Below are 8101 nucleotides of genomic sequence, written 5' to 3' on the forward strand. Positions count from 1 at the left end.
ACATGAGCCTACCCTGGCAGCTGACATTTTCCAGGTATCCTCCAGTCACTGTTGTCAAATCAATGGGAAGAGCACCATCAAAGGGAGGGCTGCAACAAGAAATCAAATAACGCAGAGCAACAAATGTGGTTACTTTGATGGTATCCAGCTGTGCTCTTCAAAACTGGTGGCTTCTTCCTCATATCAAGGCTCCATGCACTCAAGCAATAGTTTGGGAGAAAAAATAGTTATTTCCTGCATTTTCCCCCCTCTATTCAGGAATGAGAGAATTCTAACTGTCTTCAAGTAGGGAGATAAATCATGGTGTGGACATGGTGGAGGTATTTTCCTCTTGTCCATAGAAAAGTTTGTTGTGTAATCTCCTGAATCCTGTGAATGAGGGAATCCTGTCCAAGTCACAAGTGAGGCTTTGTACCTTCAAAAGGAACCTCTGGCATAGTCTTTGTTACCAGACAAACCTAAGAAGAATGCTGGGAGCGAGACCAGGAACTCTACATTGAGGGGAGAGTGACAGCCCTTGACATCCAGGCTGCATTCAACAGAGTGCGGTATCAAGAAGCCCTAGAAAATCTGGGTATTCAAAGGCAAACTCCCCACTGGTTAGAGTCACACCTGGCCCAGAGGAAGATGGTTGTGGTTGTTGGAGGGTCAGTCATCTCAGCTCCAGGACATCTCTGCAGGAGTCCCTCAGGGGAGGGTCCTAGGCCCAACCATCTTCAGCTGCTTCAATAATGACCTTCCCTCCATCATAAGGTCAGAAGTGGGGATGTTCACTGATGATTGCACAATGTTCAGCACCATTTGCGACGATTCAGATACTGAAGCAGTCCATGTTCACTTAGAAACAGAAACGAGGAGCAGGACTAGGTCATCCAGCCCTTCAAAGCTGATTTAATACAATCAATCATGGCTGATCATCCAACTCAGTACCCTCTTTCCCTTTTCTTCCCCTACTCACCAATCTCTTTCATCCTATGAACTATTTCGACATCTTTACCGAAATGCAGCAAAACCTGAACAACATCCAGGCTTAGTCTGAAAAGTGGCAAACAACATCTGCACCAGCAAGACACAATCTAACCACCAATCTGTCACATTCACTGGTGTCACCATCACGGAATCCCCCACTATCAACATCCTGGGGGTTACCATTGACCAGTAACTCAACTGGACTCACCACATAAACACAGCAGCTACAAGAACAGGTCAGAAGCTGGGAATACTGTGGTGAGTAACCCACCTCCTGACTCCCCAAAGCCTGTCCATCTACAAGGCACAAGTCAGGAGTGGGAGGGAATACTCGCCACTTGCCTGGATGGGGGCAGCTCCAACACTCAAGAAGCTCAACACCACCCAGGAGAAAGCAGCCGCTTGATTGGCACCACATCCACAAACACCCACTCCCTCCCCCACCGATGCTCAGTAACAGCAGTGTGTACTATCTACAAGATGTGCGCAGAAATTCACCAAAGATCCTCAGACAGCACCTTCCAAACACATAACCACTTCCATCTAGATGGACAAGGGCAGTAGATTCATGGGAACACCACCCCTGCAAGTTCCCCTCCAAACCATTCCCCATCCTGACTTGGAAATATCTTACCGTTCTATCAGTGTCACTGGGTCAGAATCCTGGAATTCCCAACCTAACAGCATTGTGGGTCTACCTACAGCACATGGATTGCAGCAGTTCAAGAAGGCAGCTCACCCCCACCCTCTCAAGGGGGGCAACTCGGGATGGGGTAATAAATGCTGGACTAGCCAGCGACACCCACATCCCATCAGGGAAGTTTTTTTAAAAAGTTTGAGATGCCTCAAGCACTTCATAAATGATGATGAGAAATGTTGATATCCAGGAAATATCACCACAATCCTGTCACTGCTTCATGATGGTATGTCAGCAACTGTCTTGATGGAGACACTTTCAAACTCCAGACCGGTGGTAAGCCAGGCTGTGTGCTGAGCCCATATCATTTACAAGCTAACTCTGCTCAAAGATTCCCAACTGCCCTGTGCTGGGGGTATTACATACCAGTTTGACGAGTAAAACTCTCACAAAGTGGCGCCAGGGCTTAGATGGTTAAAGGGCCTGTCTAGTAAACAGGAGATCCTGGGTTCAATCCCCAGTGGTGCCTGCTTGCTGTGTCAAAAGTTCGTTGTTTTATGGGCAGCACAGTAGTTAGCACCGCTGCCTCACAGCGGCAGAGACACGGGTTCCATTCCCACCTCAGGTGACTGACTGTGTGGAGTTTGCACATTCTCCCCATGTCTGCATGGGTTGCCTCCCACAATCCAAAGATGTGCAGGTTAGGTGAATTGGCCATGCTAAAGTACCCTTAGTGTTAGGTGAAGGGGTAAATGTAGGGGAATGGGTCTGGGTGGGTTGCGCTTCGGCGGGTCGGTGTGGACTTGTTGGGCCAAAGGGCCTATTTCCACACTGTAAGTAATCGAATCTAATCTAACCTGACCAAGCTGCTTGCTCACACCGGCCTGACCATCACTGACATACCTGTGCTACAGAATGGAGATGACTGCAGTGTCACCATCTACGCTGCACCACAGTCACTCTCAATCTCTGGCCTGTCCTTGAATGTTGTCAAAACAAACCTCATCTCAACAGTGACCTGACCAGTGAAATATTCCATGTAAATGTTCAAGGAGAAATTTCCCATACCTTACACAACAACACACAAGTCTGGAGCAAATGTAGGCCATTCAGTCCCTTCAGCCTGCTCCTCCTTCCAATAAGGTCATGGGTCATCACTATGCTTACAATTCCACGTTCCTACCTAGGCTGATAGGAATGATTCCTTTACCTAACAAGAATCTATCTACACACCTTAAAAATATTCACAATCCCACCTCTACCAACTTCTGAGGCAGAGTTCCAAAGTCACACAACCCTCAGAAAAATAAAATCACTTTTGAAAACAGTGTCCCCAGTTCTGGACTGACCTACTAAAGGAAACATCCTTTCCATGTTGCCCCTTGTCCAGACTATTCAGGATCTTATACACTTCAATCAAGTCACCCCTCATTCTTCTCAATCCCAAGGAAACAAGCCGAGTCGGTCTAACCTTTCCTCATAAAACAACCCACTCGATCAAGGTATCAGTCTGGTAAACCTCCTCTGAACCATCTCCAATACAGTTGCAGATAGCGCCAAATATGGTCGACTCCTTGCGAGTTCCTGCGCACAGATCTAAGTTTCCTATTTCCTACAATCATTCTACACTTTTTAAACTTAATAGCATGCTTTTTAAAATTACTAACATTCGCCTGTACCTGTTTTTATTTTTGCCACGGTTTACCTATTATTTACTATCAATACTATTTAACTCTGTGATCTGCCTGTATTGCTCGCAAGACAAAGCTTTTCACTGTGCCTCAGTACATGTGACAATCAATTCAATTAAATAATGACTCAATGGTCAGCACGGCTGCCTCACAGTGCTTGGGACCTGGGTTCAACTCCACCCTCAGGTGACTGTCAGTGTGGAGTTTGCACATTCACGTGTTTGCGTGGGTTTCCTCTGGGTGCTCCAGTTTCCTTCCACAGTCCAAAGATGTACAGGTTAGGGTAGACTGGCCATGCTACACAAAGTCATAGAAATGTACAGCATGGAAACAGACCTTTCGGTCCAACCTGTCCATGCCAACCAGATATCCCAACCCAGTCTAGTCCCACCTGCCAGCACCCACCCCATATCCCTCCAAACCCTTCCTATTCATATACCCATCCAGATGCCTCTTAAATGTTGCAATTGTACCAGCCTCCACCACATCCTCTGGCAGCTCATTCCATACATGTACCACCCTCTGTGTGAAAGGTCTCTCATATCTTACTCCAGAGGTGTGCAATAACAGCTCTGAATTTGTTTTAACCAACATGCTCAGTGTTGACAGAACGATTAATGTTGCGAAGGGAATCAGGTGACAGCTCTTAATTGCTGACTGGATCTATAAACAAGTATCTAGGAACAGCTGGGACTGTGGAAGAGAGCTCAAACAGACAAGGGCTGGAGAAACTCAGCAGGTTTAGCAACATCTGTGCAATGAGAAACAAAGTTAACAGTTCGAGACCGGTGACTCTTCAACAGACCAAAGAAGTGTTGGACTCAAATATTCAATAAATTCTCGGCACAAATAAAGTATCTCTCCCTCTCTCCTGGCTTCAATTTGAGCAGTCTAGGTTAGAATTTACTAAAGGTAAAAACAATGACTGCAGATGCTGAAAACCAAATACTGGATTAGTGGTGCTGGAAGAGCACAGCAGTTCAGGCAGCATCCAACGAGCAGCGAAATCGACGTTTCGGGCAAAAGCCCTTCATCAGGAATAAAGGCAGTGAACCTCCTCTAGCTTATCTCTCCACGCTTCAGGCTGCCTCCTCTAGATTATCTCTCCACGCTTCAGGCTCACTGCCTTTATTCCTGATGAAGGGCTTTTGCCCGAAACGTCGATTTCGCTGCTCCCTAGAATTTACTGAAGTCCAAGTGCGACCTATCAGTTTGTCCACCTGTACCAGGACAGGGGTCCATCCTGCACCTAGAACATAGAAAAGTTCAGCACAGAACAGGCCCTTTGGCCCACGATGTTGGGTTGAGGGTTAATCCTAACGTAAAATAACTTAACCTACGCACTCCACAATGCCCTGCTCTCCACGTGTCTGTCCAGCAGTCGCTTAAATGTCCCTGATGACTCTGCTTCCATCACCACCACTGGCAACGCATTCCAAGCATTCATAATTCTCTGCGTAAAGAACCTCTCTCTCATGTCTCCTTTATACTTTCTCCTTATATCTTAAAACTATGACCCCTCGTACCCGTCAATCCTGCCCTGGGGAAAAAAGTCTCTGGCTATTGACTCCATCCATGCCTCTCATTACCTTGTATACCTCGATCGGGTCTCCTCTCTTTCTCTTTCTCTCCAGAGAGAAAAGTCCGAGCTTATTCAATCTCTCTTCATAAGGTAAGTCCTCCAGTCCAGGCAGCATCCTGGTAAACCTTCTTTGCACCCTCTCCAAAGCCTCTGTATCTTTCCTATAGTAGGGAGACCAGAACTGGACACAATATTCCAAGTGTGGTCTCACCAGGGACTTGTAGAGTTGTAGCAAAACCTCACGGCTCTTAAACTCGATCCCCCTGTTAATGAAAGGCAAAACACCATATGCTTTCTTAATAACCCTGTCCACTTGGGTGGCAACTTCGAGGGATCTATTTACTTGAACACCCAGATCCCTCTGTTCCTCCACACCGCCAAGAATTCTGTCTTTAATCCTATATTCAGCATTTGAGTTCAACCTTCCAAAATGCATCATTTTGCATTTATCCAGGTTGAACTCCATCTGCCATTTCTCAGCCCAGCTCTGCATCCTGTCTATGTCACACTGCAGCCTGTAGTAGCCCTCTATACTATCGACGGCACCTCCAACCTTTGTGTCATCTGCAAATTTACTAACCCACCCCTCAACCTCCTCATCCAAGTCATTTATAAAAACTACAAAGAGCAGAGGCCCAAGAACAGAGCCCTGCAGGACCCCACTCAACACTGACCTCCAGGCAGAATACTTTCCATCTACAACCACTCTCTGCCTTCAGTCAGCCAACCAATTCTGAATCCAGAGCCAAATCTCCCTGTATCCCATACTTACTGACTTTACGAATGAGCCTACCATGGGGAACCTTATCAAATGCCTTGCTGAAGTCCATATACACCACATCCACTGCCCATCCTTCCTCAACCTGCCTTGTCACCTCCTCAAAGAACTCAATAAGATTTGTGAGGCATGACCTGCCCCTCACAAAGCCATGCTGACTGCCTTTAATCACTCTTTGCTTTTCCAAATAGTCACAGATCCTATCCCTCAGAATTCTTTCCAAAACTTTGCTGACCACAGACGTAAGACTGACTGGTCTGTAATTGCCAGGGATTTCCCTATTACTCCTTCCAATCCTCCAATACAACTCCTGTGGAGAGTGAGGAAGCAAAGATCTTTGCCAGCGGCTTAGCAATCTCCTTTCCTGCTTCCTGGAGCAGCCTAGGATAAATCTGGTCCGGCTCTGGGGACTTATCAACCTTAATGTTTTCTAAAATTTCCAGCACATCAACTTCATCAATCTCCATCTGTTCAAGGCTGTTTCCCAGCTCCTCAAAGTTCTCATTCACAACAAGGTCCCTTTCCTTAATGAAAACCGAAACAAAAAAAACTCATTCAGGGCTTCCCCTCTCTGCTCAGACTCCACGCACAAGTTCCCTACTCTATCCCTACCTTCTCCCTGATCATTCTCTTACTCCTCACATATGAGTAAAATGCCTTTGGGTTCTCCCTAATCCTTCCTGCCAAGCCTTTTTCATGCTCCCTCCTGGCTCTCCTCAGTCCATTTCTGAGCTCATTTCTAGCAAGCCTGTAATCCTCTAAAGCTGTGTTAGATCCCTACTTCCTCCACCTCCTTCCCTCTGTCAGCTGCTGTTTCCTTCAGTTTTGCAACTTCTTGTATTTGGATGCAAATGACCGGATCTTCAGATGCATCAAATTCTAATGTGGTTCATTCCAATTTGCACGAACCTCAATGCCAGGATGTCCCAACAATCACGTGATTGAATAGGAGTATTGATATGAAATCCAAGCTGGATCAGGGCAGCATACTGTGATGAATAAATAACACATGGGCGAAGAAAGATTAGTGAAAAACTGAAATCCAAAACAGCCCATAACAAATGTGGTTTGTGGAATGTGTTTTCCTTCTCATCAGCTCTGAAAAGTTGTGGCTGTGAATTGCTGAAACAGACACTGACCTGCCCAGCTGCCTCTCCTAGGTTCCCTCTTGACCCACTGGGTTGAGGCCAATCCGACAGCTGTCCAGTCTCCCACTGCTGGGCACCACCAGGGGTGATCCTCTCTCTCTTCAGTTGTCTTCCTTTTACAGTGGGGTGCCACTCCAGACTCTCTTCTTCACTGCCGATACAATTTTTATCTTCACCCGCATTTCCCCTCCACGTTAGGTCTGTCACTCCCTCAAGTCCAGGTGTCAATCTCTCACAGTTACCCCTCACTCCAGATCAGGGACTCCCTTCTTCCAATTCTTCAGGTCTTTCTGCACTACCCTACCCCACCTCCCCACCCCACTCCCCCCCCTTCACTCACCCGCTCTCCCTCTTCCCTCTCCCTCCTTCCCTCCTTCCTCCTTCCCTCTCCCTCCCTCCTTCCCTCCTTCTCCCCCTCCCTCCTTGTCCCTCCCTCCTTCTCTCCCTCTTCCTTCTCTTCCTCCTCTCCCTCCCTCCCTCCCTTCTTCTTCTTCCTCCTTCCCTCGTCCTCGCCCCCTCTCTCCCCCCCAACACCTCTCTCCCTTCTCCCTGCCCTGAGGCCCGGTGCTCTCCGCCGCTGCTGCTATCCGCCCGGAACCTGTTGGATGTTGCACTCCGCCGCTGACCGCGGTCCGTCACGATAAAGGTTCCGGGTGGTTTCCAGGAGCCGTCACCATGGTGACAGAGCGGGAAGAGGTTCCGAACAACCCAGAGCAGCCCGTTACCATGGAGACCATAGGCAGCCGGACCCTCACCTTGACAACGGAAAGAGAGCAAAAACCCTCATCCCTTAACCCCAACCAAAACCCTAAACATAGCCCCTTAACCCCAACCAAAACCCTAAACCTAAACCCCACACCCTGACCCCTAACCCTAAACATAGCCCCTTAACCCCAACCAAAACCCTAAACATAGCCCCTTAACCCCAACCAAAACCCTAAACATAGCCCCTTAACCCCTACCAAAACCCTAAACCTAAACCCCACACCCTGACCCCTAACCCTAAACATAGCCCCTTAACCCCAACCAAAACCCTAAACATAGCCCCTTAACCCCAACCAAAACCCTAAACCTAAACCCCACACCCTGACCCCTAACCCTAAACATAGCCCCTTAACCCCAACCAAAACCCTAAACATAGCCCCTTAACCCCAACCAAAACCCTAAACATAGCCCCTTAACCCCAACCAAAACCCTAAACCTAAACCCCACACCCTGACCCCTAACCCTAAATATAGCCCCTTAACCCCAACCAAAACCCTAAACATAGCCCCTTAACCCCAACCAAAACCCTAA

General features: G+C 47.7%; 1 protein-coding gene and 1 non-coding gene across 2 annotated transcripts in view; one reads left to right on the top strand and one right to left on the bottom strand.

Moving 5' to 3' along the window:
* The window catches only part of LOC140453809 (lysocardiolipin acyltransferase 1-like), a 52853-nt gene extending 45734 nt beyond the window's left edge, over positions 1-7119 (bottom strand). The window contains exon 1 of the mRNA XM_072548704.1: positions 6797-7119. The gene's annotated coding sequence lies outside the window, so the exon portion shown is untranslated. The remainder of the gene's footprint in view (positions 1-6796) is intronic.
* trnat-agu (transfer RNA threonine (anticodon AGU)) lies at positions 2062-2135 on the top strand. Its single transcript has one exon. It is a non-coding gene; the product is annotated as a tRNA-Thr (tRNA).
* Positions 7120-8101: the final 982 nt, after the last annotated feature.

This window comes from Chiloscyllium punctatum, chromosome 3 (assembly GCF_047496795.1).
Source record: "Chiloscyllium punctatum isolate Juve2018m chromosome 3, sChiPun1.3, whole genome shotgun sequence".
Lineage (NCBI taxonomy): Eukaryota > Metazoa > Chordata > Chondrichthyes > Orectolobiformes > Hemiscylliidae > Chiloscyllium > Chiloscyllium punctatum.